Source organism: Lathyrus oleraceus, chromosome 1, assembly GCF_024323335.1.
Source record: "Lathyrus oleraceus cultivar Zhongwan6 chromosome 1, CAAS_Psat_ZW6_1.0, whole genome shotgun sequence".
NCBI lineage: Eukaryota > Viridiplantae > Streptophyta > Magnoliopsida > Fabales > Fabaceae > Lathyrus > Lathyrus oleraceus.
The window spans coordinates 199,468,396-199,477,526 of record NC_066579.1 but is presented as its reverse complement, the minus strand read 5'-3'; positions in this window follow the sequence as shown (position 1 = coordinate 199,477,526).

The following is a 9,131-nucleotide window of genomic DNA, read 5'->3' as shown; positions in this document are numbered from 1 at the left end:
TTTGATCAGAAAGAGTTGAATATGAGACAGAGGAGATGGTTAGAGTTTCTGAAGGATTATGACTTTGGTTTGAATTACCATCCGGGTAAAGCAAACGTAGTGGCTGATGCATTGAGTCGGAAATCATTGCATATGTCTATGTTAATGGTTAAGGAATTGGATTTAATTGAGCAGTTTAGAGACTTGAGTTTGGTGTGTGAGAGTACTCACAATAGTGTTAAATTAGGAATGTTGAAGTTAACGAGTGGTATTCTGGATGAGATTAGAGAGGGTCAGAAATCCGATTTGCTTTTGGTTGATAAGTTGACTCTAGTGAATCAAGGTCAAGGTGGTGAATTCAGAGTTGATGAGAATGGTGTTTTGAAATTTGGTAATCGGGTGTGTATTCCGGATGTTACCGAACTTAAGAAGAGTATTCTTGAGGAAGGACATCGTAGTGGCCTGAGTATTCATCCTGGGGCTACGAAGATGTATCATGATTTGAAAAAGTTATTTTGGTGGCCGGGAATGAAAAGAGAAATTGCGAGTTTTGTTTATTCTTGTTTGACTTGTCAGAAGTCAAAGATTGAGCATCAGAAGCCGTCTGGGCTAATGCAACCGTTGGCTATTCCAGAGTGGAAGTGGGATAGTATCAGTATGGATTTTGTTTCAGGTTTACCGGGGACAATTAAGAATTTTGAAGCTATTTGGGTGATCGTTGACAGATTGACAAAATCGGCTCATTTCATTCCGATCAGAATGGATTATCCGTTAGAGAGATTAGCTGAGTTGTATATTGAGAAAATTGTAAGTTTGCATGGTATTCCGTCGAGTATTGTTTCGGACAGAGATCCTAGATTCACATCGAAGTTCTGGGAAGGTTTGCAGAGGGCTTTGGGAACTAAGCTGAGATTGAGTTCTGCATATCATCCGCAGACTGATGGTCAGACTGAGAGGACGATTCAGTCACTGGAGGATCTTTTGAGGGCTTGTGTTTTGGAAAAGGGAGGTGCTTGGGATTGTTATTTACCTTTGATTGAGTTTACCTACAACAATAGTTTTCATTCGAGCATTGGTATGGCACCGTTTGAAGCTTTGTATGGTAGGAGATGTCGGACACCTTTATGTTGGTATGAGTCCGGTGAGAGTGCTGTGGTTGGATCGGAGATTGTTCAACAAACTACGGAAAAGATTAAGATGATTCAGGAGAAGATGAGGATTGCTCAGAGTCGTTAGAAGAGTTATCACGACCAGAGGAGGAAGTCACTAGAGTTTCAAGAGGGAGATCATGTGTTTCTTCGTGTTACTCCGATAACTGGGGTTGGTCGAGCTTTGAAGTCGAAGAAGTTGACACCTCGATTTATTGGTCCTTATCAGATTTTGGAGAGGATAAGGGAGGTAGCCTATCGTATCGCTTTACCGTCGTCACTTGCGAATTTGCATGAGGTTTTTCATGTGTCTCAGTTGAGGAGGTACATTCCTGATCCGTCGCATGTGGTCCAAGTAGATGATGTACAGGTGAGAGATAACCTGACTGTTGAAACATCACCTATGAGGATCGAGGATCGAGAGTTGAAGCAGTTGCGGGGTAAAGAGATTGCTTTGGTAAAGGTAGCTTGGGGAGGACCAGCAGGTGGCAATGTGACTTGGGAACTTGAGAGTCAGATGAAGGAGTCTTATCCAGAGTTATTCGCTTGAGGTATGTTTTCGAGGACGAAAACTCTTTTAGTGGGGGAGAGTTGTAACACCCCGATAAAATATGATAATTATTTAATTTAAGTTAATAGTATATTTATTAATTTAATTAAATAATTGGAATATTATTGGATTATTATTATTGGAATAATAAAGTTGGAATATATATAAAGAGTTCCATTTGGTAAAAAGGGTTTTTTTCACGTGAAAACCAGAGAAGCGACAGAAAGTGAGAAAAGGGCAAGGAGGAAGAGCAAGAGAACAAGGGTTGAAGAAGGGAAAAGCTTGAAGCTAAAGGATTTGTCGGATTAACTCAGGTAAGGGGGGTTTATCGTCGTTTAATGGGTATTATGGGTTAATATGTAATGGGTAGTAATAAGCCATTGAATTGACCCTAATTGGGATGAAGAATGCTGTAAATGGTGATGAATAAGTTATGTTAAAACTGTAATTGAATCTATATGTGGGTGAATCGTAAATTTCTGGACGTGTAGCTTTTTACGGAATTGAAATCGGAGGTCCGGAAGTCCTCCGACGGCGAAAAATGCGGGGGATTCTGCATTCTGTTCGTGTTAGCGCAGGAACAGCTTTCTGTCTTGCGTTAACCGGTTAACCCAGGGTGTTAACCGGTTAACACTGTTATGAATTATGAGAAATTGATGTCTGTCTTGCGTTAACCGGTTAACCCAGGGCGTTAACCGGTTAATGTAACACCCCGATAATAATATGGTAATTATTTAAATTAAGTTAATAATATATTTATTAATTTAATAAGATAATTGGATTATTATTATTATTATTATTATTATTTTGGAATAATAATTATTGGAAAATATATAAGTTGGAATAAGGAAAAAGAGTTTTCATTTTGTAAAAGGGTTTTACGTGAAAACTGAGAAGCTGCAGAGAAGAGGAGAAAGGGGCAAAGAGGAAGAACCAGAGAGCAAGGGTTGGAGAAGAGCTTGGAGCTTAGAGATTTTGCCGGATTAACTTAGGTAAGGGGGGTTTATCGTCGTTTAATGGGTATTATGGGTTAGCATGTAATGGGTAGTGATAAACCGTTGAATTGACCCTAATTGGGATTGTCGAATGCTGAAAAGTTGTGATGGATATGTTGTGTGAAAACTGAAATTGAACCTGTAATTGAGTGTGTTGTAATTTCCCTAACGTATAGCTTTTTACGGAATTGGAATCGGAGGTCCGGAAGTCCTCTAACGGCGGAAAATGCGGAGAATTCTGCATTCTGCTTTGTGTTAGCGCAGGAACTGCTGTTTTGTCTGCGTTAACCGGTTAACCCAGGGTGTTAATCGGTTAACACTGTTGCGAATTGTGAAATTAGTGCTGTTTTGCCTGCGTTAACCGGTTAACCCAGGGCGTTAACCGGTTAACACTGTTAAGTTTTGGGACAGGAAGCGTGTTTGTGCTGCGTTAACCGGTTAACCCAGGGCGTTAACCGGTTAACGCTGTTGCAGAGGGGAAAAAGTGTTAATTAAAATATTGTATGCCTAATTGATGGTTGCCTATACCCGTGTGTGATATAGTAGGGATTATTTCCCGCTGTTTTGAGCAGTATCGGTATTAGTAGAGTGTGCTAATACTGTGATTGAATTAATTGACATGATATGATGTTTTGATACATGTGTTGATGATGTGTGATGGTATGCATAATATTGTGAATGTATATGTTATGCATGTGTTGTGAATGGACTGTTTTATGGCTTAGAGTGTGAGCATATGTCCATTGTGGATTTTGTTGTGATGTTGCATTGCTAGATGATTAGCATGCATATTGTGGCCTTTATGGTGGTAGCTAATTCCCGTGGTGAGGAATTAGTGATGTTAGTCGTTTTGGACTGTTGTTGATGTTTGCATGCTAGGTGAATTAGCGTGCATAGCATGGCCCTTGGGGTGGTAGCTAATTCCCATAGTGAGGAATTAGTGATGTGAGTCACTAGGTCTCAAATGAGTGGGACTAGTGAGCTTGGTAGCCGTACCTGGATTGGTCGGTGAAGTTGAACTATATGTTCAAGAATAGTCGGTACCGCATGCATGGAGTCTCATTGCATAAATTTTGTATGGCGTATAATATGAATGGATGTATTCCAGTATTATACGTGTGTTGTGTGTTTGTGTTGGCATTGAGTATGAGTATGAAGTGTGTTGGTGTTGAATATGATATTTGAGTTGATGTGTCGTTACTGAATAAGTGATATGATTAGGGTGATTAATGTGTTATTTACTTAACAATACATGAGATTTTATAATGCTTGTTATATCGATTGAGGAACTCACCCTTACAACTATTTTTCAGGTAACGAGCAGTGAGTTGAGTAGAAGCTAATACTTGGAGTCTAGTGTAGTCTCCTTAGTGGGTCATGCTCTGATAGATGTAACATCGGGATGGGATGTTTTGAATATTTTATTGATTGGTTGTGAACCATTTTACATGTAATATGTTACATGTTTTGAATGATAATTTGATTTCTATCCGCTGCGTATTATGCAACTGTTTTATTTGATAAATAAATGAGCATGACAGGCTACTTTGATGAATAGTGTGAAATGTTGTGTGACACCCTTGGATGCATAATTACTCTGATTTATATATGTTGTTATTTTAATTAAATATTTGGGGTATTTTAGAAGGGTGTTACATTAGTGGTATCAGAGCATAGTTGGTCGAGTCGAGTCGTAATTATTCTGTTTCCCCTGTACGGGATAGGTGTTGTGTAACCCTATCAGTACTTATTGTTTTAGTTGTTTGGGTTTTCAGAATAGAGATGGCTGGAAGAGGTAGAGATGATGCTGCGATTGCTGAGGCTCTGGGTATGCTAGCTGGAGCACTTGGAGGAATCCGAATGTTGTGGGAATGGGAGCTGCTCGTCAACTGAGTGAGTTCCAGAAGAATAATCCTCCAATGTTCAAGGGAGCATACGATCCAGATGGCGCTCAGAAGTGGTTGAAGGAGATCGAGAGGATCTTCCGAGTAACTGAGTGTGCCGATAACCAGAAGGTCAGGTTCGGTACGCATATGCTGTCAGAGGAAGCTGATGATTGGTGGGTTGCTACCCGCACTGAGTTGGAATCTGCTGGGAATACTGAGATCACTTGGGTTGTGTTCAGAGAGAGATTTCTGAGGAAGTATTTTCCAGAGGATGTTAGAGGAAAGAAAGAGATAGAGTTCTTGGAATTGAAGCAGGGTAACAAGTCTGTTACTGAGTATGCTGCTAAGTTCACAGAGCTGTCAAAGTATTATACTCCCTATAATGAGGCTGCTGGAGAATTTTCGAAATGTGTGAAGTTTGAGAACGGGTTGCGTCCCGAGATCAAACAGGCTATTGGATATCAGCGGATCAGAGTGTTTTCTGACTTGGTTGACTGTTGCAGGATTTTTGAACAGGATTCCAAAGCCAGAGCGGAGAGCTATCAGCAGAGGGTTGATAGAAAAGGCAAGAATCAGAATGACCGTGGAAAACCGTATGCAGCTGGCAAAGGTTTTCAGAAGCAGAGTGGGATGAAGAGGCCTAGTGGGGGAGACTCTAGTGCTCCTGCTAAGTGTTACAGATGTGGTCAGGCGGGACATCGTTTCCATGAGTGTGCTAGTGTTGAGAAGAAGTGTTTCAAGTGTGGTAAAGGTGGTCATTTGGCTGCAGAGTGCCGGTTGAAGACTCTGACTTGCTTCAACTGTGGAGAGGTGGGCCATATCAGTCCACAGTGTCCTAAGCCGAAGAAAGAGAATCAGTCGGGAGGAAAAGTCTTTGCTTTATCGGGTTCTGAGACTTCTGCAGATGATCGTTTGATCCGAGGTACGTGTTATATTAATGGCTTTCCTCTTGTAGCTATTATTGACACCGGTGCTACTCATTCCTTTATATCTTTGGATTGTGCTGTGAAACTTAAGTTAGAGATATCTGAGATGCTTGGAAGTATGGTGATTGATACTCCTGCGAAGGGTTCAGTGACTACTACTTCAGTTTGCTTGAGCTGTCCTTTGAGTATTTTTGGTAGAGATTTTGGGATAGACCTTGTGTGTCTTCCACTAGTGCAGGTTGACGTTATCTTGGGTATGAACTGGTTGGTGTTTAACCGAGTTTCTATCAATTGTTTTGATAAGACTGTGATATTTCCTGAGGTTGAGGAAGGAAAGGATTTGTTTCTATCAGCGAGACAAGTGGATGAGGCAGTAGCAGATGGGGCAGAGTTGTTTATGCTGTTAGCGACTTTGGAGGCTAAAGATAAACTGGTGATTCGTGATCTAGCAGTGGTGTGTGACTTTCCTGATGTATTTCCGGAAGAAGTGAATGAATTACCGCCAGAGCGTGAAGTTGAGTTCTCGATTGATTTGGTACCTGGTACTAGACCGATATCGATGGCTCCGTACCGTATGTCTGCTGTTGAGTTAACTGAATTGAAGAGTCAGTTGGAAGATCTGTTGGATAAGAAATTTATTCGTCCGAGTGTGTCACCGTGGGGTGCACCAGTGTTATTGGTTAAGAAGAAAGAAGGTACTATGAGGTTGTGTGTGGACTACAGGCAACTGAATAAAGTGACGATCAAGAATCGGTATCCTTTGCCGAGGATTGATGATTTGATGGATCAATTGGTTGGTGCGAGTGTGTTCAGCAAGATAGATTTGAGATCTGGGTATCATCAGATACGTGTGAAAACTGAGGATATTCAGAAGACTGCTTTCAGAACGAGGTATGGACATTATGAGTATTCTGTAATGCCTTTTGGTGTGACTAATGCGCCTGGAGTATTCATGGAGTATATGAATAGGATTTTCCATCCGTACCTAGACCAGTTTGTTGTGGTGTTTATTGATGACATTTTGGTGTATTCGAAATCTGAAGAAGAGCATGCTGAGCATTTGAGAGTGGTTTTAGAAGTTCTCCGAGAAAAGAAGTTATTTGCTAAACTGTCTAAGTGTGAATTTTGGTTAGAGGAGGTTAGTTTTCTTGGTCATGTGATTTCAAGAGGTGGTGTTGCTGTTGATCCTTCTAAGATAGAAGCGGTGTCTAAGTGGGAAGCTCCGAAGTCTGTTGCTGAGATTCGAAGTTTCCTTGGTTTGGCTGGTTATTATAGGAAGTATATTGAAGGATTTTCTAAGTTGGCATTACCGTTGACGATGTTGACTAGAAAGGGGCAAGCGTTTGTTTGGGACTCAAAATGTGAAGAAGGTTTCCAAGAGTTAAAGAGAAGGTTGACTACTGCTCCTATTCTGATATTACCGAGTCCGTCGGAACCATTTGAGGTTTACTGTGATGCTTCATTGTTGGGTTTGGGTGGTGTGTTGATGCAGAATAAGCAGGTTATAGCTTATGCTTCGAGACAACTGAGAGTTCATGAGAAGAACTATCCGACACACGATTTAGAGTTAGCAGCTGTAGTGTTTGTTCTGAAGTTATGGAGGCATTACTTGTACGGGTCGAGATTTGAGGTTTTCAGTGACCATAAAAGTTTAAAGTATTTGTTTGATCAGAAAGAGCTGAATATGAGACAGAGAAGATGGTTAGAGTTTCTGAAGGATTATGACTTTGGTTTGAATTACCATCCGGGTAAAGCAAACGTAGTGGCTGATGCATTGAGTCGGAAATCATTGCATATGTCTATGTTAATGGTTAAAGAATTGGATCTAATTGAGCAGTTTAGAGATTTGAGTTTGGTGTGTGAGAGTACTCACAATAGTGTTAAATTGGGAATGTTGAAGTTAACGAGTGGTATTCTGGATGAGATCAGAGAGGGTCAGAAATCCGATATGCTTTTGGTTGATTAGTTGACTTTAGTGAATCAAGGTCAAGGTGGTGAATTCAGAGTTGATGAGAATGGTATTTTGAAATTTGGTAGTCGGGTGTGTATTCCGGATGTTACTAAGCTTAAGAAGAGTATTCTTGAAGAAGGACATCGTAGTGGCCTGAGTATTCATCCTGGAGCTACGAAGATGTATCATGATTTGAAGAAGTTATTTTGGTGGCCGGGAATGAAAAGAGAAATTGCGAGTTTTGTTTATTCCTGTTTGACTTGTCAGAAGTCAAAGATTGAGCATCAGAAACCGTCTGGGCTAATGCAACCGTTGGCTATTCCAGAGTGGAAGTGGGATAGTATCAGTATGGATTTTGTTTCTGGTTTGCCGAGGACAAGTAAGAATTGTGAAGCTATTTGGGTGATTGTTGACAGGTTGACAAAATCGGCTCATTTCATTCCGATCAGAATGGATTATCCGTTAGAGAGATTAGCCGAGTTGTATATTGAGAAGATTGTAAGTTTGCATGGTATTCCGTCTAGTATTGTTTCGGACAGAGATCCTAGATTTACATCGAAGTTCTGGGAAGGTTTGCAGAAGGCTTTGGGAACTAAGCTGAGATTGAGTTCTGCATATCATCCGCAGACTGATGGTCAGACTGAGAGGACGATTCAGTCACTAGAGGATCTTTTGAGGGCTTGTGTTTTGGAAAAAGGAGGTGCTTGGGATTGTTATTTGCCTTTGATTGAGTTTACCTACAACAATAGTTTTCATTCGAGCATTGGTATGGCACCGTTTGAAGCTTTGTATGGTAGGAGATGTCGGACACCTTTATGTTGGTATGAGTCCGGTGAGAGTGTTGTGGTTGGACCGGAGATTGTTCAACAGACTACGGAAAAGATTAAGATGATTCAGGAGAAGATGAGGATTGCTCAGAGTCGTCAGAAGAGTTATCATGATAAGAGGAGGAAGTCACTTGAGTTCCAAGAGGGAGATCATGTGTTTCTTCGTGTTACTCCGATAACTGGTGTTGGTCGAGCTTTGAAGTCAAAGAAGTTGACACCTCAATTTATTGGTCCTTATCAGATTTTGGAGAGGATAGGGGAGGTAGCCTATCGTGTCGCTTTACCGTCGTCGCTTGCGAATTTGCATGAGGTTTTTCATGTGTCTCAGTTGAGGAGGTACATTCATGATCCATCGCATGTAGTCCAAATAGATGATGTACAGGTGAGAGATAACCTGACTGTTGAAACATCACCTATGAGGATCGAGGATCGAGAGTTGAAGCAGTTGCGGGGTAAAGAGATTGCCTTGGTGAAGGTAGCTTGGGGAGGACCAGCAGGTGGCAATGTGACTTGGGAACTGGAGAGTCAGATGAAGGAGTCTTATCCGGAGTTATTTGCTTGAGGTATGTTTTCGAGGACGAAAACTCTTTTAGTGGGGGAGAGTTGTAACACCCCGATAATAATATGGTAATTATTTAAATTAAGTTAATAATATATTTATTAATTTAATAAGATAATTGGATTATTATTATTATTATTATTATTATTATTTTGGAATAATAATTATTGGAAAATATATAAGTTGGAATAAGGAAAAAGAGTTTTCATTTTGTAAAAGGGTTTTACGTGAAAACTGAGAAGCTGCAGAGAAGAGGAGAAAGGGGCAAAGAGGAAGAACCAGAGAGCAAGGGTTGGAGAAGAGCTTGGAG